This window comes from Diabrotica virgifera, chromosome 1, assembly GCF_917563875.1.
Source record: "Diabrotica virgifera virgifera chromosome 1, PGI_DIABVI_V3a".
Lineage (NCBI taxonomy): Eukaryota > Metazoa > Arthropoda > Insecta > Coleoptera > Chrysomelidae > Diabrotica > Diabrotica virgifera.
Genome location: NC_065443.1, coordinates 188,169,683 through 188,194,122, shown reverse-complemented (window position 1 = coordinate 188,194,122; position 24,440 = coordinate 188,169,683). Strand labels below are relative to the sequence as shown.

At 34.1% G+C, this 24,440-nt stretch overlaps 1 protein-coding gene across 10 annotated transcripts in view; it reads left to right on the top strand.

Moving 5' to 3' along the window:
- LOC114330194 (adenylate cyclase type 5) overlaps positions 1-24,440 on the top strand; it is a 1,795,244-nt gene that overhangs the window by 337,110 nt on the left and 1,433,694 nt on the right. For all 10 annotated transcript variants that reach the window (XM_050641848.1, XM_050641851.1, XM_050641852.1 and 7 more), the window contains exon 2: positions 22,069-22,109. The gene's annotated coding sequence lies outside the window, so the exon portion shown is untranslated. The remainder of the gene's footprint in view (positions 1-22,068; positions 22,110-24,440) is intronic.

Sequence of the window (24,440 nt, the reverse complement as noted above, 5' to 3'; positions counted from 1 at the left end):
CATTTTTATCAAAACAAAAAAAAAAACTTTGTATCTCATTGAGAGTGTTCTGTTCGTATTTCCTCTTTTAATACGTCTACAGACACTCTTCTGTTTTTTCCGTGTACAACCTGCGTTGATCGTTTTTTGATAACTGTTTGACTGTGTTTAATAAAACTGTTAATTTATTAACAGATACTATAAGCCAGGGGTGGCCAAATTGTGGCTCGCGAGCCACATGTGGATCTTTTAAGGGTTATTTGTGGCTCTCAATAAATGGACCTGATTTACTTTTAATTTTTGTTTTTTAAAATGTCTTAAATTACTGACAATAAAAATATAAAAGACTAAGTGTAACATCAGGACTTGGACAAGGAAACCCCTTATCACTGTTGCTATTCAATTTGGCCTTAGAATATGTAATAAGTAAAATATCATCTGAGCTGACAGGAGGATTTGCGAATCGAGGATCAAAACTATTGTTGTCATTTGCTGATGATATAGGTGCAGTCACTCAATCTACACAAGAGACGTGAGAGAGTTATTTTCACAACTCGAGGAGAAAACAGGTAGTCCAGGCCTTCAAATAAATGAAGAGAAGACGAAATACATGCTAATAACCAAAAAACCAAGACCAAGGAGTTAAAAAGAACATAACTACTAATGGCCACTACATGATCACAATTTGGAATTGGTAAAAAAGGAGTTTAAATATATGGCGGTAATCACACATGACAACTACATCTGAGGCCTATAGAATCAAAACCTGCTAGATCCATGTGTTGAAATTTTGTCAGGAGGCTAAAAGAACATTAAAAATGTAAATTTTGCAAAAAGTATCCGGGTATTTTTCAATCAAAGGGGCATCAATAAATATTATAAAATGCCACACTAATTTGTAATTTTTCTGCACGCCCCTTACATCTTCAGAGACTTGTACTTTAGTTTGGATGTAGCAGAACGAAAAATTTAGGATTTAGCAGGTTTTGATTCTGATGGGCTCATCTAAAAAGAGGTCTCAGCAAGGATAGTTACGTGGAATAGAACAATATACTCCATACCATCATTATTAATATCTAAGCAGCTAAAAAGACAATCTAAATTAAGACTGTATAGCTAATTATTCTTTAAGAAAAGATGGGCAGTTCATGTGGTAAATCAGAGGAAGACATAATGCTAAAGACGGTGTTTTTTGAAAGACGATAGAAGATAAGTAGGTAGTACCAGAAAAAGATGGAAGGATAATGAAGAATCGAAGTATCCTGAATTAGCAAAAGCTGCTTGTAGAATTATTTGAATATTTGAAACATCGATGTTAGCCATTTTATTTCACTTTAAAATTTTTGAAATCCAAACAGTGAGAGAAAAATTTAATACCTTCTGTAAACTTTTTAGATAATTGTTTAATTACGGATCTCGAAACATTTCAAATTTTGAAAAATGGCTCGGAACATCAAGGAACTTGGCCACCCCTTCTACAGTCGGAAAAATGAAAGAATACCCATGAACGAACATATAAAACACGCTGTATTTTCCTGTCACCGTGTCACAAAGAAAATTGCCCAGTGCAAGTACATGTAATAATAATTATTACATGTAACTGCGCTGGCCAATTTTTTGTGTGACACGGTGAAAGAAAAATACAGCGTGTTTTATAGGTTAGTTCATGGGTATTCTTTCATTTTTCCTACTGTATAAGCAATAAATATTGGTAGGACTAAAAACTAAAAGCGGATATCAAATTCTCTCTATGTTTACTCCTGCTTACTACTGCCAGATATACCTACGCTAATTTATTAATATCTTTTTAAGTAAACTTTTCCAAAATCAGTAATAAAATTGAGGGAAGTTGATTAAATGTTATTGGCAATTCGTAATTTTACCGAACAATATCCGGTGGATAAATGCTCCGATCTTAAATGTAATAAAACAAACATGACTTTCCTTCTCTGTATTATTTACGACTGTTTTTAATGATTATTAAACGCCATAAATTGTTTATATCCGATAGCTGTTGATATTAACATGCTCCAGCGATTCTATTCGAAGTTCATCGGTCAATTTTATACAATGTGTTACTAAACGTTGCTAACAAAGTAGCAATTTGCAATTTTTTAATTCATTTGATACTGAACATTTAGTATAAATTATATAAAAATAATAATATTGATAAGTGTTAAATACAACGAGAATATCGCCAAATATAGAAATCTCGATATACAAAAAAGGAGACACTTTTGTAGTCAAAATTGGAATTAGAAAATGGGATTCCTCAGGGATCTTTTATAAGTTTTACACTATTTACAACTGCCATAAATGGTGTTCTACTAAATTTAAAACTCCCACTTAAAGGCCGATTATACGCTGAAAATCTCGTACTTACTATTCGGCCAAAGCAAAAACTTAACCAACCTCTCACAACTTGCACATAACTTCTTGTTAGATATTGAAAAATGGTCAAAGGAAACTGGATTTATCTTTTCAACAACTAAAACCAACTATATAGTCTTTTCTAAAAACAAAGTCAGTACACCAATCTCATAACAGCTATATGAGCAAACACTACAACAACAAGATTCACTGAAATTACTAGGAGTTACTTTTGACACAAAGTTGAATTGGAAAAAGAACACATCAATGATCTAAACTCTAAGCAGTAAATAATATATAAAAGATTAAATTTACTAAAAATTTTAGCACAAAAAAATTGGGGTTCAGACAGGAATACATTCTTAATGTTATAAAGAACTATTAGATCACAGCTAGACTACGCCAGTGGCGGCTCCTCTTTGAGGCCGCATGGCCGCGCGCCCTCCCAGAGATAAGACGCTCAACCAGCTTGTCATAGCTTTATAGGACGTAGGCGATGGTTGAGACCACGTTGAGAGGGCACGCACGATATTTGGGCGCAAGAGAAGTGCGGCCACGTAACCATAGCAATCGAGGACGGTCGACCAACACTCCCACTCATCTTCAGACGTTGCGTGATGTTGCATTTTGGCCGCACTTCTTTAGCGGCCTCAGTGAGCAAGAAAGCACGCGGCAAGAAGCTTTGCAAGCAGTTATCTCTGACAACAATAAAGCGAAAGCAGTGGAAAAGTTTGCAGTAGTAGTGTTTAAAGTTTCACTTATTCTTATTACGTAAGTACACATATTTTTCATATTATAACACATGGGCTAATTAGAACGAATTTATTTTAGCATCATGAATACTGTTCATAATATATTAAATACGAACTTTTCCAATCTGCCACTTGAAGATAAGTTAAAAATTAAAGAATTGGGCAGGCCGTTGCCAAATTTGAAGTTAACGCAAATTAGTGAACGCAAAGCAGAAAACAGAAGTTTCACCCGCCATTTTTCAAGAGACATTTATACAAGAAATAATTGGATTTGTGGTTGTGACGTTTCGAATTTATTGTACTGTTTCCCGTGTTTATTACTTTACAATGCCGGGTCAGGGATGGACCGAAATTGGGCAAGAACAGGGATAAAAGATCTTCACCACCTTCCTGCAAAAATAAAAAAACATGAATCGTCTCGTGGTCATATTAATTCATGCACAGGGTTCGCATTGCTTGGCAAAGTCAATATTTTAACACAATTGAGTTCTGCATACAGGGAGTCTTTAGTACTACACAATAATAAAGTCAGAAAAAACCGACACATTTTGAAAATAATTATTAGCTGTGTAAAATTTTGCGGTTCTTTTGAACTAGCACTTAGAGGTCATGACGAAAGCGAGGAATCTGAAAATCGAGGAATATTTAGAGAGTTGATAGATTTTACTGCAGAGTTGGATGCTACACTTAAAGAACATTTACAGAAAGCAACTGTGTTTAAAGGAACCTCCAAGACCATACAAAATGATATTTTGGACTGTATGCTACTAGTTTGTCGGGAAGAAATTTCCCATCAAATTGAAAAGGCCGACTTTTTATCTATCCAATGCGATGAAACCACCGATGTCTCAAATAATTGTCAAATGGTATTGATATTACGGTATTTCTACGAAGATTCCATTTATGAAAATTGTTGGGGCTTTTTAAGGGTTATGAATAAAACAGCAGCTGGGTTAAAAACCTGCATTGAAAACGAAATAGATCCGTTAATTTTAAAAACTCCTCAAAAACTAATAGCGCAAACTTATGATGGTGCAAATGTTATGAGCGGTTCTACCAGCGGTGTTCAAATCCAAATTAAACAGAAATATCCCAGTGCACATTTTATACATTGCTATGCCCATCAATTAAACCTAATTATGCAGAAAGCCGCATCGCAAAACCCTAAAGTGCGAGTGATTTTTAATAATCTATCAGCTATCCCAGCGTTTTTTTCAAATTCTTCCCATCGATGCGATATTTTAGAAGAAATAGTAAATAAAAGATTACCGAGAGTGGCCGTCACTAGATGGAACTATAATATTCGTACGGTTAATTCTGTATATGAAAATCGTGAGAAACTTATAGAAGTTTTTGAAGAGGTCGAGGACAGATGTGAAAAGAGTGTTACTTCCAATGAGGCTTCTGGCTTGAGGCGAGCGTTAGAAGATCCAGAATTTATGTTTTGGTTAACGATTTTCCATAAAGTCTTGCCGCAAGTCGATATACTTTATAATCAACTCCAATCAAGAAATAAGGACAGTGTTGAATTGAAGAAGGACTTAGAAATTTTTGAGCAAAGTATTACCAACATTCGAAATGATACTGATGAAATTAAAGAAAGTGTTGAATCAAATTTTGAAAGTGCTAAAAGAAGAAGAACTGATGATAATATGCGAAGTGTTATTGCCAAGGAGGTGTGTGATGTAATAACAACACAAATGAAGGAAAGGTTCTCTTATCGGGGCCATTTGCAAGTGGCTGAACTATTCAACAAAGACATGTACTCAAAATATTCGAAAACTTTTCCAGTTAATATTCTAGATGCTGTAACTACTTGTTATCCCGTGTTATGCAAGACCAGATTAAAGACTGAATTAGAAGTAATATATTCTAGGCAAGACTTAAAAGAAACGAGCCCATCGTAAAAATTATTGCCCCTATTTGAGTATTGCCCTTCATTGCGTTTACCTGCGTAACGCCAATTTAATGTTTTCTACGAACTTGAAACCGTTTGCCGCGTCAAAAGCTTTGCCGTCATATTTGCCCATCTGCGTATATAAACCTACAATAGTTCTCAGCAAACATTCTAGGGAAAAAATTGCACAGACACCGTTCAAATAGTAAATGGAAATCCACTTTGCACCCGATAGAAAAATGAAAACCCGCTGCCCCTGATCAAATTCCTACTAAATCCCTGAGGGCAAATTTTTGTGTGCAATTGTTATTATCTGCGCCCTCCCTGCTCAAATTCCACGAGCCGCCACTGGACTACGCGTAAAATTTTAAACGCATATTTTTTAAAATTTTATATTAAAAGGGACTTTTGAAATTGCTGATTACCAATACATTTTCTTTATGAAGTTCAATATTCAGAACATACTACTTATGTACAACCAACCACCCATACATACTCAACAATCGTCAAGAATCATATAATGTGCGTCATTTCCCACTTTTGTATTCAAACAACTACCAGCAATGTATAGGCAGTCATAGCTAATTCAAAGTGATTCTGTATCTTTCTGTATCTTCTTACTATATATTTTAAGATTAATAAATATTAGTCGCAGAATTAGACAGAATTTTGTACTTTCTGAATGTATCTTTACAAAATTTTGATTTAAATTTTGATTAATTATTTCAAGTATATTTTTTTAATATTTACGCATTAACAAATTTAAGGCATTTATTGTTATTAAATCTTAATTTAACTTACATCTTACGTTATTACGTTAATATACGCGTTCTTTTTCACTTTCTCTGCCGGCCAAAATAGCCTCGGACATGGCTCACTTGTTCCTGAGCTATGAACCAGAACACATGTAGTCTGATCCTTATACCTGCGTATTACTACTCTACTCTACCATAGTATGAGAAAACAACTGTAAACATGAAAATCCCTAGAGAGACTTTTTTTCGCCTTATGACCACGTTTTCAGCATTTGGAACCACTGTACCGCGGTGTGAAACTTGCAAAGGCGCATTTAAATCAAAGCGAACACGAACGAACGAACGAAGGAACGAATTCGTTGGTGTTCGCTTGGTCATTCGTTCGCTACAAAGTAGGGCCATTTACATTGAAGCGAACGTTCGCATTCGTTGATGATCGGAAGTGCATTGCATATTGCCCGCAGATGTATTTAAGATGGGCCAGTCACACATTGTGTTTAAGTTTATTGTCGTGTTTCCTATTAACCCTTAAACGTCCAACCTTTTTTAGGTTCCATAATGTATGCCCAAGGGTGGGTAAAAAATGTCCACCTCGAAAATAGCTAATATATTTATTGAATGTTGTTGCAAATGGATTAAACTTAAGAATCTTAAGCTTAATAAACACAGCATCTTCTAAAATATTAATATAAACAGTTTACAAACCTTACAATAAAATTACAATGTACATCAAAATTAACATATTAGTAAATGCCAGTAATTCAGATTTGTCGATTTTCTCCACATTCTTCCTTTCAGCCTTCTCATTGGCGGATAATTATGTCGATTATGTAATTATACGTCGATAATTATATGGATTATGTTCCTACCAACGAGAAATTATATAGAAACCTTTAGTAACAAGTTTTACCAAGGGTGTACTTTTTGTGCCCACCCATATTTAACTCAATATATTACTTTTATTTCCAAAAATATCGGTAGAACCAAATTTACATTCGGTAAAGGGCTGTCTTATTAACAATAAATAATTTTTGAAAAATTTTTAAACACGTAATAGATATGCGACAAGGGAATACGCATTAGGTGGACATTTTTTACCCACCCTTGGGCGCTTAAGGGTTAAGAAAGATGTAATAGCCTCTTTAGGTACATTTTAATACAATAATAGCTAATATACTGCAATGTGTGTTCTGTAAGGAAGAAAATATGTCATATTCATAAATATAAGTATAAATTTTGATACGACTTCAATAATTTCATTTTGTCTTGTCTCTATTCTATAATTATTTAATTTAAAAAAATTTGATTTTAACAATTAAAATAAAATAAAAATTATTTACAGACTCAAAAATAATTTATCCAGGTATGTTTTATTATTTTAAAAAACTCTAACAAGAAGTAAAACCACTTCTATGTAAATTGGTATATTTATTAAAACTTAAAAATCCCAATGGATTGAATAAAATATGTCCAATTCAGAACGTTTTCAGACCTATCGGTCCATCATCAGTGAATCTACAATAAAATAAGTAATCCCACCATTAGAATTGAAAGATGGTTGAAATTTTTAAAAAGCTAAAAATGTGGTTAGATTACTTACGTGCATACTTGCTAAATAGCCCCAGAACCAAACAATGGTTGAATTTAAAATTCGATTTACATTATTTAAAAATAATATTCAACAGGCTAAACGCCGATGTTACAGGATATTGCCTATGGGAACATGGTGAAACCCTACCAAAACCTCAATCAACCATCTTAGGCCAACTTTGACTATAAAGTGACACTAGTGTGTATGGAACTGTTTGAAGTGACATTGACAGTAGAGAAAAAGGTAGTCGATTTTAAAGTTAATTAACCAATAGGTCATGACCCACAACAAATGATAAAAATTTTAATATCTGAAAATGTCTAACATTTTAAATCTATTGGTTATTGAAAAGAACTTGTGATATACAAAATTAATTTAGAATATAAGATTATTTATATTGACTGTATACCATAACATTAGATTGATCAAATTGATAGAAAGAAAGTTGAGCTGCTGTCAATAATGATAAAAAGATAAAAATAGATGAAGGTGAGAGAAGAGAAAGAATCAGTATTAGTTGGAATGTTATTGTACAAAATGAATAAATTGGTAGGCAATTTAATCTAGTCTATATTGTATTGGTGGTTGTATATGTAAAAGGAAAATATTGTTATTTAAAAAAATAAATGTAAATTTTTGTAAATAATGGATTTGAGTTAGGATACAGTCAAATAATTAAAAGTGTGTAATATGTGAATGAAAAAGAATTGTAATTATTATGAGATGTTTTATTTTTTAATTTTATTTCAAAAGTTTTGAGAGAATTCTTGTGACAAAGTGAGGGTATGTGAAGTTAGAGATAAAGAAAAGTATGATTATAGCTGTTAAGTCCAGTTGATACACGAATGAAATTAAAATGAAAATAATATTGAAAGTGTACTGAATAAAATAAAACCAAAGTAAGAAAAAGAATATTGATATAATTTAATTGTAATGATAATGGATCTGAATGTGAGAACTGAAATTAAGTGATGTGATGTTAGTTGGAGAGGTAAAAATTTTCTTGGAAAAGTCAAAGACAAAAAGTAGAGGGCTGTGGTGTAGGGTATAAAGACAAGAATTTTAAGGGAAAGAGAGGGATAAAGAAAAGATAAGGTGTGGAATTAAACTGAACGAAGTAATGAAATGAAAAAGAAGTAAAAAGATAGTAGGGTGAATTAATGGGGTGATGGTTAATAGGGTTCAGTAGTTAATAATGTTAGTCGGGTAAAGGAGTTTGAAACAGTGAAGGATAGAGGAAATTTTGAAAAAAGAAGGGAGAGAAAGTTGAAAGAGAAAGAATAGGATAAAAAGAGGAAGTTTAAAAATAGGAATTATGAGAATAATTGGCGGTGAATTGGGACAAAGTTGCGGTTAAGGGATGTTTGTCTATTGACACAGTTGGGACTCTTCTTCATGTCCTTGCCAATCTCCAAATCTTCGTATAAGTCTAAACGGAGTGTATTGTTTTGTTGAATATTGTGTATCAACTGGACACCTTCAGGAATCTTAAGTTCATGTTTATTGACTTTTAAATGGTGTGAAAAGGCAGAAGTGGTATCTCTCTTGCTGTGTTCAGCAGATCGGGTAGAAAGGGATCTGTAAGTTCTGCCGATGTAGGTGGCATCACAATCTGAACAAGAGAGTCTGTATACCCCACTCTGGTTCATATAATGGATAGGATCTTTGGTATTAGTTAAACTTTTGCTGAGAGTGTTATTAACTTTGAAAGATATTTTTATGTTGTCACAAGAATTGGAAATGATATGTTTGACTCTTTCAGATAATTTGGAGTTATTGAATGGTAAGGAGGCATAGATGGGAGTAGTTGTGGATGATGTAGAGAAAGCGGATTGTTGTAGTAATTTGAGTTCTCTTTTTTGTTGAAGTTTAGTGATGATGTCTGGGTCATAACCATTGTTGACTGCAATCTGTTTGATAATATTCAACTCATTGTTGAATTCAGTTACGGATGAAGGAATAGAGTTTAATCTATGTATAAAACTGCGAAAAGCTGAGAGTTTATATGATAAAGGGTGATTAGAAGTAGAATGGATAACATGATCTGTCTGTGTTGGTTTACGGTAGATACCAAAGTTGAAGTGGTCATGTAGTCTGGTAATAGATAAATCCAGAAAGTTAATGGAGTTAGAAGATTCTAGTTCCATGGTAAAGGTGATATTAGGATGGATTTGATTAATTTTGTGAAGTAAGTTGTGAGCTGAATCAGAGTTACCAGAAATGAGGACTAAAATGTCATCAACATAACGGAACCAGTGTAAGATCTCTGGATTTTTTATGGTATAGTTGGATTCTAAGTGATCCATAAAAACATCAGCTAAGAAAGGGGATAAGCAACTACCCATTGCTAAACCGTCAGGTTGTTGATAAAAGTTGTTATTAAAAACAAAGTAATCTTGAGATAGACAAATTTTGAGAATGTTTATAATAGACGAAGTGGTGGTGGAAGTGACAGAATTATTTAAGAGGAGTGAATTAACCAGACTAATCGATTCATTTTTTGGTACTGAAGTAAATAAATTGCTAACATCAAAAGAAAGCATAACAATATTTGGATTAAGATTGACAAGTTGAAGTTTTTCAACTAATTGGCGAGAATTCAAAACAGTAAACTGTGGGGTAAAGTTGATAAAGTTTTTAATGGTGTTAAGAATGAATTTAGATAAAATAGAAACTGGAGTGTTAATGAAGCTGACAACGGGACGAATAGGAATGTCAACTTTGTGTATCTTTGGTAAACCGTATAACCTGGGGGTGAGTGGATTTGATGGAATTTTAGTATATGGTGCTTCAAATTCAGAAAAGAATTCAGTAAATTGCTTTAAGTTGGTTTTCATCTTCGAAACAAAAGATTTAGAGGGATCAACGGGAAGAGAAGTAAAGTTATTGTTGTCTAGGAAAGAGGTGACTTTGTCAATGTATAATTGTTGGTCTAAAATAACAAGGCAGTTACCCTTATCTGCTTTGCTGAAGATGAGGTGGTGGTTTTGGATCTTATTTTTGATAGATTTGAGTGTGGAGAGAAGGGATTTAGACTTATTATATGAGAAATTGGGAAAAGAGAGAGATGAAGAAGTTTGTGTAGAAGTAGAAGGGGAACTGATGTTGGTAAGAGAAAAGTTATTGTTGGAAAGAAGTTTCGTTTTGAATTTGTTGATAGTTTGAATGCAAGAGTTTCTGATTGAAGTTTTTTGTGTGAGTGAAATGGAAAGATTCTGAATAACCATGTCGGTCTCTATGGAAAGACTCTCAAGATCTTTGATAGATAAATTGCTAGGAATGGAGTGTTTGAGGCCGAGGTTTAAGAGTTTTAATTCGTCTTCCTCTTTTTATCCTATTCTTTCTCTTTCAACTTTCTCTCCCTCCTTTTTTCAAAATTTCCTCTATCCTTCACTGTTTCAAACTCCTTTACCCGACTAACATTATTAACTACTGAACCCTATTAACCATCACCTCATTAATTCACCCTACTATCTTTTTACTTCTTTTTCATTTCATTACTTCGTTCAGTTTAATTCCACACCTTATCTTTTCTTTATCCCTCTCTTTCCCTTAAAATTCTTGTCTTTATACCCTACACCACAGCCCTCTACTTTTTTTCTTTGACTTTTCCAAGAAAATTTTTACCTCTCCAACTAACATCACATCACTTAATTTCAGTTCTCACATTCAGATCCATTATCATTACAATTAAATTATATGAATATTCTTTTTCTTACTTTGGTTTTATTTTATTCAGTACACTTTCAATATTATTTTCATTTTAATTTCATTCGTGTATCAACTGGACTTAACAGCTATAATCATACTTTTCTTTATCTCTAACTTCACATACCCTCACGTTGTCACAAGAATTCTCTCAAAACTTTTGAAATAAAATTAAAAAATAAAACATCTCATAATAATTACAATTCTTTTTCATTCACATATTACACACTTTTAATTATTTGACTGTATCCTAACTCAAATCCATTATTTACAAAAATTTACATTTATTTTTTTAAATAACAATATTTTCCTTTTACATATACAACCACCAATACAATATAGACTAGATTAAATTGCCTACCAATTTATTCATTTTGTACAATAACATTCCAACTAATACTGATTCTTTCTCTTCTCTCACCTTCATCTATTTTTATCTTTTTATCATTATTGACAGCAGCTCAACTTTCTTTCTATCAATTTGATCAATCTAATGTTATGGTATACAGTCAATATAAATAATCTTATATTCTAAATTAATTTTGTATATCACAAGTTCTTTTCAATAACCAATAGATTTAAAATGTTAGACATTTTCAGATATTAAAATTTTTATTATTTGTTGTGGGTCATGACCTATTGGTTAATTAACTTTAAAATCGACTACCTTTTTCTCTACTGTCAATGTCACTTCAAACAGTTCCATACACACTAGTGTCACTTTATAGTCAAAGTTGGCCTAAGATGGTTGATTGAGGTTTTGGTAGGGTTTCACCATGTTCCCATAGGCAATATCCTGTAACATCGGCGTTTAGCCTGTTGAATATTATTTTTAAATAATGTAAATCGAATTTTAAATTCAACCATTGTTTGGTTCTGGGGCTATTTAGCAAGTATGCACGTAAGTAATCTAACCACATTTTTAGCTTTTTAAAAATTTCAACCATTTTTCAATTCTAATGGTGGGATTACTTATTTTATTGTAGATTCACTGATGGTGGACCGATAGGTCTGAAAACGTTTTGAATTGGACATATTTTATTCAATCCATTGGGATTTTTAAGTTTTAATAAATATACCAATTTACATAGAAGTGGTTTTACTTCTTGTTAGAGTTTTTTAACTATATGGTATACAGCCAACCTAGGGAACTTCCCTTTTAGTTTTTATTATTTTGTTGAAAATTTTGATGATAAGTTTAATTTATTAATATTTTATTTAAATCTGGCATTATCAACTAAAGTTTGAGATAAATAAAACGTCTAAAAATGTCTAGAAATTATAAATTCATATTTCTTCTTCTTCTTAAGATGCCGTGCATTTCTGCGTAGGCGTCCACCGTACATTATCTTGTTTATAAATTATTACTGTTTTTAGCAGCATTGCAAAGCATTTCATGGCCGTGGATTCTTGTCCACTGGCGGTGGCGATTACGTAGCCATGACATCTTTTTCCCAGACCCCTCTTACCCTCTATCTTTTCGTCGAGTATCAGTTGCTGAAAAGTGTATCGTTCCCCTCGTAATATGTGCCCCAAGTATGCAGTCTTCTTACTTTTAACATAATTAAAAAGTTCCCTATCCTGTAAACCTGCTCTTCTTAGTACTTAATCATTTCTGACTGTCCGTCCATGATATTCTAAGCATTCGACGTAGGCACCACATTTCGAACACTTCAAATTTGTTAATGGAACTGACCTTTAACGTCCATGCTTCCATTCCGCACAAGAGCACAGGTCAAACGTAACACTTTTTAGCACATAAATTACTGACAAAATATTTGTATTCATATTTCTAATATTGACAAAAGTAATTACAAAAAAAGATTATCTTCTTAAAATAATTTTGAATTCAATATATTTAGGTAGGTACCTGTAATTAATATGCTTCGAACTAATGTACGCAATCTGTATCAGCAGCCAGGTAGCAGATATTATACGCTGTTTGACGGAGCATAGAGAATAATATATTAAAGAACCATAAAGAACCAGCTTTCTTAAAATTCTACCTCTAAAAAGTTGCTTGCTCTTGGTATTATGACTATATTATGTTCAAATAATAAACTGCAAAACTGGTGTATCAAAATCAATTTGCTTTTAATTAATTCTAGCAATTAATTTGATTTGCTTACCTCATTAGTCTTTCTGGGTTGAAATTTATCCAATAAAAACATTAGGCTTTTAAAAGCAAACCACTTCGAACCCTCTTTTTGTCTTTCTCGTCTAAATGATCCCAGAAGCTAATTCATTTTTTTAGTTCAGAGACATCACAACCCATTCCTATTGAAATGTTAAAACAATCATCAGTTTTTCTGTTTATTATTTTATATAACTTCGATTTCGGGTTTCCTAGGCATTCTTCATTTCTATATAACTCAATTAATTGAAATATCTTTCTTTTCCTTGGTCCATTCCATATTGCAAAATTATGTTTTCACGACTACACAATCAACAACCCTCTCAAACTAATGTTTGTAAATAAATTAAATGAGTACTTCTAAACGAATTCGTTCGCTACAGTCTATCCACTGTCCACATTGAACAACGATTTCCTTTGATGATTCGCTAACTTACCGACATCGATTGGAACATGTGCGAATGCGAACGAATTCGTTCGGTCGTGCTTGATTCGCTGTACAAATACAATAAAGTTAACGAACGAATTCGTTCGTTCGTTGGTGTTCGCTTTGATTTAAATGCTCCTGAATACGACACTAAACAATAAAACAACCCGTGTTGAGCTGCCCCCCCCACTTCCAAAAATTAAAAAACAAATAGCCCTGATTTATGAGCTATTTATGAGCTTTCATATTCCGCAAACTAAAAATTCTGAGCTCGTTCCACTGAGCAGGAATTTAATACTTTAGTGGGGGGGGGGGGGCTGAGTCAGCCCCCCCACTACTTAAAAATAGGAATATTGAATCGGTTTTTGCGTCAGAATTACGAGCTACTTATGAGCTCTTGAAATTTTATAGTTTCGATTTTTGAGCTCATCCCCTTCACCCCCAAACAACTCTTTAATTGATTTAACTTAAGAGAAAAATGCTGAGAAAACTTAAAATATATCGTATTGCGGATATAGTTCCTATAGCTTATATACTCTAAGAATAAACTATTAAATCACGTGAATTTCGATTATTGAGCTACAACCCCTTTGCCAGAAAACCACCCTATCTTCCCGGCTTAAGAGAAAGTTGTACTTAAAATGCATTAAATTAATTATTTGGCGACTACATATCATTTAATAATTTATAAGCTACCAAATTACGCGCATTTAGATCAGTAAATTGCAATTTATTTTGTAGAGTGCAGTCACTGAACGTAAAAACCAACGATTACCTTCAATTTCGGTGAACCTTCATCGATTTTCACGAAAATTGGTCAGTGGTTAGAGGATACCTCAAGAAACAAAGGTGACATGGTACCACCTTGCGCCTTTACCCTGAGGGTGGATACCGCCCCTTCTCAGGGGTGAAAATTATTTTATAAAAAATAACTGCACAAATCTATAAAAGAACCAATTATAAGCAAAATTTATTATATAAAGTTATTAAAATAAGTCAATACTTTTTAAGTTATTAAAGACCAAAAATTTTAATTATTCGTGAAAAAATGCATGTTTTGAAGCGGTTTTTCGTAAATCACTGAAAAACTGTAAGTTTTTACAAAAAAGTTAATAGTAGTTTAATTCGTATAGCTTATATTCCAAGAATAAACTCTTAAATCACGCGCCTTTCGATTATTGAGCTACAACCCCTTCGCAAGAAAACCATCCCAGGTTCCCGGCTTAAGAGAGAGAGTTGTACTTAAAATAATTTAAATTAATTATTTGGCGACTAGATATCGTTTAATAATTTATGAGCTCGCAAAATATACGCATCTCAATTATTAAATTGCCATTTTCTTTCTATAGTGCAGTCACTGAAGGTAAAAATCAACTATGACCTTCGATTTCGGTAAATCTCCATTCATTTTCACGAAAATTGGTGAACGGATAGAGGATACGTCAAGAAAGAAAATTAACAATAACAACTTAGCCGGGGGTATATGTCACCCCTTCTCGGTGGTGAAAATTACTTTATTAAAAATAACCCCACAAATCAAGAGAGGGACAAATTCTAAGCAAAATTTGTTATATAATGTTATTAAAATAAATCAATACTTTTTGAGTTATTAAAGATCAAATATTTTAATTTTTGTGTTGGTCTGTGCCCATTGAATTGGCAAGTACCTAGCATCTTCCAGCAGGGAAACATGGTGCCCTTTTAGCATGTGTTCCATTATATCTATCAACATCGACTCATAAAATTTTACCAAATTATATTATGTAAACCATATATTATGGGGTTACCACTATATACAGTGTGCTAGTTTCAAACTACTCGGCAGAATGCACTGAAGATGTTCTGTATTAGAACGAAAACGTTTTGCAATCCATGACATTTTAGATAGTTTTTAAATAAACGATTTTATACCATAGTACATCTCGAAGTTTTTTACTTCTGTATGAGTTTTTTTCAAAAAGTATTGATTTATTTTAATAACATTATATAACGAATTTTGCTTACAATTTGTCCCTCTCTCGATTTGTGGGGTTATTTTTAATAAAGTAATTTTACCCCCAAGAAGGGGTGACATATACCACAGGCTAAAACCGCCAGTTGTTATTGTCAATTCGTGAAAATGAATGGAGATTTACCTAAATCGAAGGTCATAGTTGATTTTTACCTTCAGTGACTGCACTATAGAAAGAAAATGGCAATTCAATAATTGAGATGCATATATTTTGCGAGCTCATAAGTTATTAAACGATATGTAGTCGCCAAATAATTAATTTAAATTATTTTAAGTACAACTCTCTCTTAAGCCGGGAATATGGGATGGTTTTCTTGCGAAGGGGTTGCAGCTCTATAATCGAAAGGCGCGTGATTTAAGAGTTTATTCTTAGAATATAAGCTATACCAATTAAACTACTATTAACTTTTTTGTAAATCTTTACAGTTTTTTAGTGATTTACGAAAACCGCTTCAAAACATGCATTTTTTTCATGAATAATTAAAATCTTTGATCTTTAATAACTTCAAAAGTATTGACTTATTTTAATAACTTTGTCTAATAAATTTTGCTCTTAATTTGTTCTTTTTTATTGATTTGTGCAGTTATTTTTTATAAAATAATTTTCACCCACGGGAAGGGGCGGTATCCACCCTCAGGGTAAAGGTGCAAGGTTGTACTGTGTCACCTTTGTTTCTTGACGTATCCTCTAACCACTGACCAATTTTCGTAAAAATCGATGAAGGTTCACCGAAATTGAAGGTAATCGTTGATTTTTAACTTCAGTGACTGCACTATACAAAATAAATTGCAATTTACTGATCTAAATGCGCGTAATTTGGAAGCTTATAAATTATTAAATGATATGTAGTCGCCAAATATGGGTCAGGCCATGGAATTTGGGTGTCTACATGTAAAAATGGCGTGCACCCATCCTCCATGCTATGGCATGCTGGACGAGCCATACAGTCTGTAGTCAACACCCCGATGTATGAGCGGGACCACAAAGTGTATCAATACTCATACCCTTATGGAACGCACCTGGCGGATCATAAGGGCCTTCACATTTTACTCTTCTTCAACTTGTCTTGAGTGAAATGTCTTTAATCTTTCCTATCAGCCTCTCTTGGTTAACTCTTGTTTTTTCCGACCCCGAATGGCTATTAGGTTTCCGAGGGCAGAAGGGTCACTATACTTCTTTCTACCATAGTCTTATTCACCGAGTGATTGCCGGTATAAGCAGTCCCCCACTTGCTGACCAACGGCTTCGGGCGGATGAGTCAGTGAGTGGTAGGGCACTCTTTTGTCCAGGGGTTGGGAAACTGGCCCTAAAGGCGGATGAACCGAAATTAATAGGTCAACGGCGTAAGGATGCAGAAGGCAACGGGGAACCACTGCATTACAGACTCGTAGAGTACCCCTAGTAAAGTCATGAATGGCAAATGACAAAAACAGTGAACAGACTTACTGATTATGGACCACGGAATCCAAGATCCGGCAGGGGAGGAATAGCTGTAGACCACAGGGCCTCCCAGGTCGTCAACCAGAGAAATCCCTGTGCATTTAAGACATTAAAAGTAGCAACCTGGAATGTCAGAAGTCTATATGCAAGTTGTAAATTAGCGAACGTACTCCTTGAAATGGAAAACCTCCAAATTGATGTTCTAGGTATAAGTGACGTACAGTGGCCAGGTTCAGGCAAACAAACGACAAATAATGGAACCATGTATTATTCAGGTAACAACGAGACTAATCATCGCTATGGTGTTGCTATCTTAGTTGCAAAAAAGGTCAACTACTCCGTAGTAAGTTTTACTCCTTATTCTGATAGAATCGTATCATTACAACTTCAGTCTAAGAAAGGTATAGTGAATTTTATTCAAGTTTATGCTCCGACGGCAGATAAAGAGGAAGACGAAATTGAACTATTTTACCATGATATGGAACAAGTCTTAAAGTCAATGAAGAGACATCACACTACAATAGTAATGGGCGACTTCAATGCCAAAGTTGGCCAGGGAAGAGTGGATGGATATGTGGGTGAATATAGTCTAGGAAATAGAAATGAGCGTGGTGACCGTTTAATAAAATTCTGTCAGATGGAAGAATTTGTAATAGCTAACACACTCTTTAAGCAACCAAAAAGAAGATTGTATACATGGAAATCTCCCGGAGACACAACCAATAGAACAATCCGAAATCAAATTGACTTTGTCCTCATTAGAAAAAGATTTCGTAATTCTATACTTTCTGCTAAAACTTACCCTGGAGCAGATATCGGTTCAGACCATAACCCCATAGTAGTCACATTACGAATCAAATTAAAGCTGATTAAAAAACCCACGCAAAGTAGAATTGATGTTAAGAGATTAAGGAAACCACAAATAAAGGAACAAACTGTAAAAACTCTTACTAAAAATTTACATATTGCCCAAGAACTGAATAAAAGTAGCTATGACATTGATCAGAAATGGGAAAATATAAAACAAGCAGTAATTAAAACAGCGAGTGAAAACTTAAAACCAAAGAAAAGAAAACATAAAGACTGGATGACTGAAGAGATACTATTATTAATGAATGAAAGAAAATCATTCAAAACAAAAAATCTAATTAAATATAATGTAACCGATAGATTAATTAAAAAGAAAATAAAAAAAGCTAAAGAGAGAATGTTACATGAGCAGTGCCAAGAACTTGAAGAATTTGAGAAAAAATATGACCTTTTTAACATGCATAAAAGAATTAGAGAACTAACCGGAATGAAAAAAACACTTCAAACTAGGCAACTAAGAGATGAAAGTGGTGCACTTATTACAGATATAAACCAGAAAATACAGAGATGGACACAATACATAGCACAGCTTTTTGAAGACAAAGAGAGAACAGAAGCACCAAAAGAATTTAAAGATGATACTGGACCTGACATTATACGAGAAGAAGTCGAATATGCAATGAAACAAGCTAAAAGTGGTAAATCTCCCGGGCCTGATAAAGTTCCTATCGAATTACTCAAAATTGTGGATACTGAATCTATTGACCTTCTTTTGGATTTATTTAACACCATATATATAACAGGTATAATACCTAAAGAATGGCTCCAATCGACATTTATACTGCTACCCAAAAAAACCAATGCAAAGGAGTGCAATGAACATCGCACCATAGCCTTAATGAGTCATGTCTTGAAATTGTTTTTAAAAGTGATTCACAATAGAATACATAAGAAATTAGACGAAGGCATAAGTGATACACAAATGGGATTTAGGAAAGGTCTGGGAACACGGGACGCACTGTTTGCAGTAAGTGTTCTTTCGCAGAGATGCCTAGATATGAATCAGGAAGTATATGCCTGTTTCATTGATTTTGAGAAGGCATTTGACAAAGTGCAGCATAGTCGTCTTAAAAAAATTTTGTTAAATAAAAACATAGACAGTAGAGACATTAGAATTATATGTAACCTCTATTGGAATCAGACAGCAAAAGTGAAAGTTGAAAATGAACTGACTGAGGATATCCAGATTCGTCGTGGGGTGCGCCAAGGGTGTATTTTATCACCATTGTTATTTAATTTATATAGTGAAGCCATCTCAGAATTAGCGTTGGCCGAAGTCAATGAGGGCCTAATAATAAACGGTGAGCCACTTAATAATATAAGATATGCTGACGATACCGTACTTTTAGCGGGAACACTAGAAGAATTGCAACACCTTGCTCAACAACTAAATATACATTGCAACGATTGTGGACTAAAAATAAATTTGAAGGAAACCAAGTTCATGGTATTTACAAAAGCACAAAACATCAGAGTTAGACTAGTACTGGATAATACAGAAATTGAGCAAATATCTTCGTACAAATACCTTGGAGCATGGATCACAGAAGATACTGATCAGACAAAAGAAATAAGATGCCGCATTGAAATAGCACGATCCATTTTTAACAGATTGAGGAAACTTTTCTGTAATCGCAATATCAATATAACGCTCCGGATAAGAATGCTTCGTTGTTATATTTTCTCCACCCTTTTGTATGGGGTTGAGGCATGGACACTAAAACAATCCCACATTAAAAACCTGGAAGCATTCGAAATGTGGTGTTATAGACGTATTCTGAAAATATCATGGACAGATCGTAAAACAAACGCACAAGTGCTCGAACAACTAGGAAAACAATGCGAAGTTTTAAATTCCATAAAAATCAGGAAGTTGGAGTACTTGGGGCACATCATGAGAGGTGAAAAATACGAACTATTAAGGAATATAATGCAGGGCAAAATCAAAGGCAGAAGAAGCGTAGGAAGACGTAAAATCTCGTGGTTACGCAATCTCCGTGAATGGTTTGGATGCAGTTCAATTGAACTGTTCCGGCGCGTAACCAACAAAATTATAATTGCCAGAATGATTTCCAATCTCCGATAGGAGCGGAACTTTAAGAAGAAGAAGTCGCCAAATAATTAATTTAATGCATTTCAAGTACAACTTTCTCTTAAGCCGGGCAGATAGGGTGGTTTTCTTGCGAAGGGGTTGAAGCTCAATAATCGAAATGCACGTGATTTAATAGTTTATTCTTAGAGTATATAAGCTATAGGAATTATATCCGCAATACGATATATTTTAAGTTTTCTCAGCATTTTTCTCTTAAGTTAAATCAATTAAAGGGTTGTTTGGGGGTGAAGGGGATGAGCTCAAAAATCGAAACTATATAATTTCAAGAGCTCATAAATAGTTCGTAATTCTGCCGCAAAAACCGATTCAATATTCCTATTTTTAAGTAGTGGGGGGGCTGACTCAGCCCCCCCCCCACTAAAGTATTAAATTCCTGCTCACTGGAACGAGCTCAAAATTTTTAGTTTGCGGAATATGAAAGCTCATAAATAGCTCATAAATCAGGGCTATTTGTTTTTTAATTTTTGCAAGTGGGGGGGGGCAGCTCAACACGGGTAATAAAACACATACTACTATGTGAATGTTCCCTCTATTTATAATAATCGACGAAATAACAACAAGATACCAGCAACACTTCTAGAAGCTCTAGGTGCAGACTGTAACTTCGACAATATTCTAAATTGTTTGAAAGACGTTAATAAGTACCACAAAATTTAATAAACTTAATTGTGATGTAATTGTAATCAATTAGTTTGTCGCTAATGGCCATTTGGTCAATGCGATTATCTAAACAAAAAAGGAGACAATGTAAAATGGAAAATACTCAGATGATACCTATTATTGTTTTTACGACGCGTTATTTAGAAAAACCTCTTAGAAAAAAAAATGAACATCTTGATAACACCATGCAGAAAGCTGTGCTACTCTCGACGTCCAAATGCGTTCGAAAGTTTTTGGGAAATACTCCGGCGTAACAAGTCACCTAGGGCTCGATAACATGGAAAGAGTTCAGAGCTAAGTCCTTTAATGCCTTAGGTTTCTGGTATGAGTGAATTTTTCTCCTAAAGGGAGTGTGAGCCGTATGGCTAAATATGAGTAATAATAATAATAATCATAATAGTAGATCAACCAAGAATGTGTAGACAATACAGTCTCGAGCTAATTGTTGTCACCAGGAAATATGTTTCCGGAGACATAGAGTTTCCTATTTGCCATTCAGGATCAGGTTATTATGACTAAAAATTACCTGAAGTATATTGTCAAAGACCCTCAGGTAAAGAACGACAAATGCCGATACGGATGTCAAGCTCAAGAAACCATCCAATTTCTCACAGAGGTCTGTTAGGCGTTTGTCGAAACTGATTATAAAGAACGCCACAACTCCATGTCATAAATTCTTCACCAAGAACTAGCTAGCCTACTGGGACTCCTTCTAGCATTGTTTGACTCGTAAATAACGATTTCTGAAGTGGAAACCGAAATGTCAAAAAATTTAATTTCAAAGTAAAACATTGCTTATTCTTAACTAAAAGAGTAAATTACATTTTTAATTTACTAGTGTGTGACGTTTCGATTTCCCCTCCGGAAAACTTTCTCACAAAAGATTGTTCTGGAAAGATTTTTATAACCTGGTTTTTTTAGTTTATGAATGTCTTAAAACATTGACATACTTAGCGTAGATCTTACAGGCGCCAGCAATATAAACTTTTTATAATACATATAAATATTTTCGAGAAGGCCTGTTGCACAGCGATCAGAGTAGATGCCGCTCTTGTACGTCGTCACTGAAACTGTGTAGTTTCAAGACACTGCGTTCACCTTCTGGTTCTGCCGTTGCTTCAGCTCGGATAGATGACGAGACTGAGAGGTCGAAACAAGTATCATCCTATTGAATACCATTTCATAACCAGAAAGAAAACGATTTGTGCTCTTGTATGTACCATTTATTTATTAATTTGGTTTTTTACATTGTAGCGTTGGCAGCGCTCTCTGCTAATATATAATATATTTAAATTATTATATTTAAAAACTTGATTATTTTCTATACTGCATCTTGTTAATATAAATATTTTTATTTCAGGACCTACCATAACGAGTTATGAACAGTTCATATTAAGGAAGGTTAGTAAACATTTTTGGTAAAAATATTTATATTTTAATAACCAGATTAATTAAAGTGGATTAGTAATTAAAAGAGGAAACTTAAACAAATAATTAAGTTGGCTCTCATCTACGTTTATATTGCGTTTTGTTGTTTTCAAACCGTTATTTCTCATTTACCCTCTTGTAGTAGATAGTTTACTGGACGAATTTTAACATATTGCAAGATTAACGGATGGTAATGAACCAGAAAGATTCTGGAATGGCGACCAACACAAGAGACATATCGAAGCAGAGGACGACAACCGACTAAATGGACGGATGATATAAGTGCATCACCACAAATTGGATGTAAGAAGCTCAATAAAGTCATTATCATCCTCTTTGCCCTATCCCTATGGGGGGTCGGCTTCCCTAATTGCATTTCTCCATACAATTCTATCTTGAGTCATATCAATATTAATCCCCTATACCAATATGTCCTGCCTAATCGTCTCCCCCCACGTCTTCTTTGGTCTTCCTCTCCTACTCCTTCCAGGAATCTGCACTTCAACAATTCTTCGTATTGGGTGATTAGCGTCTCGACGTTGAACATGACCAAACCATCTCAACCTATGCTCTCTCATTTTGGCATCAATTGGTGCCACACCTAGACTTCCCCTAATATACTCATATTTAATTGTATCCTTTTTTGTCACTCCACTCATCCATCTAAGCATTCTCATTTCCGCCACATGCATTCGTTGTTCCTCTTTCTTTTTCACTGCCCAACATTCAGTTCCGTACATCATAGCCGGTCTTATGGCTGTTTTATAGAATTTTCCCTTCAACTTCATTGGAATTTTCCTGTCACACAGCACACCGCTCGCTTCCTTCCACTTCATCCATCCAGCCCTAATTCTACTGCATGCATCTCCATCTATTTCTCCATTACTTTGTAATGCCGATCCCAGGTACTTAAAACTATTGCTTTTTACAATCAGTTCACCATCCAAAGATACCATGTTATTTGTAGTAAATCCATCTTTAAATGAACATTGCAAATACTCTGTCTTTGTCCTACTAAGTTTTAAACCTTTTTCCTCCAGAGCTTGTCTCCACTTTTCCAGTTTTTGTTCTAAGTCTCTTTCACTATTTCCTACTAACACGACATCATCAGCATACATTAAGCACCATGGAATGTTACCCTGTAGTTTCGGTGTTATCTTGTCCAAAACTAATGAGAATCAATACGGACTAAGCACCGAGCCCTGGTGCAATCCTACTTTCACATGAAATTTATCAGTCTCTCCCACACCTGTCCTAACACTAGTCGTTACTCCCTCATACATATCCCTCACAATCTTTACACGTTCACCAGGGACTCCTTTCTTATTGAGAGCCCACCACAGAATCTCTTGAGGAACTCTATCATATGCTTTCTCAGGATCGATGAATCCATATGAGCGTTTGTTTCTTTACTCTGTAAAATTGCATCTGTTGTTGATCTGCCCTGCATAAAGCCAAACTGATTCTGGGATATTTCGGTCTCTTCACGTATCCGTCTATCAATTACTCTTTCCCATACTTTCATGGTGTGGCTGCAGAAGCTCAATAAAGTAATAGCTGGAAAATTTTACTTTTTCCAAATACTTTTTTTCAGTACTTAGATGGCTTCAAATGCTATAGCGGGATAAGATGGTCAAAAATGCACCCGCACCGATCAGCCCCGCTATTTGTGTTTTCGATAAAGGATATAAAATTATGCCTTCGTGCAAACTTTTAGCTTCCCAGATGTCCTAGAACCACTTGAATCGAGAAAATAAGAATTTTTAGGTTTTTTTGAGCGCAATTTTGCTTTGAAAAGTCTGAAAAATTCAAGAAGAAGTATCTTTTGAATACAAAACGGCCAGATTTTTATATTGAAAATTGAGCCCAGGAAAATTTTTTGAAATTTTCAAAAAAAAATTAGGTTATGATATGATTTCGCCAACTTTTAAATATTATTTTTTATTTGTGTATTTTTTGTCGTGATTTTGAATGTCAGAGGCAGAATTTTTAATATATGAGCGGAAAGAACGAAAAAACCGAAAAAACCGTTTTTTGGCTGTCGCAAGATGCATCTCGGGACAGCCAATTTTAGAATTTAAGATTCTGACTACAACAACTAAAAAAAAACTAAAAATGCTAATTTTGTCATAAAATTTGGTATGTGGGGTATAATAATATTTCGGATAACTTTTCCAAATAACTTTTTTCGAGATCCCTCGAGAACACGAGAACACGAAGCAAATCGAATCGCATATCGAAAATTCACCCTGTTTGTGGATTCGCAGTAGGCCGCGTTTAAAATTTATATTTCAGTGGACCATC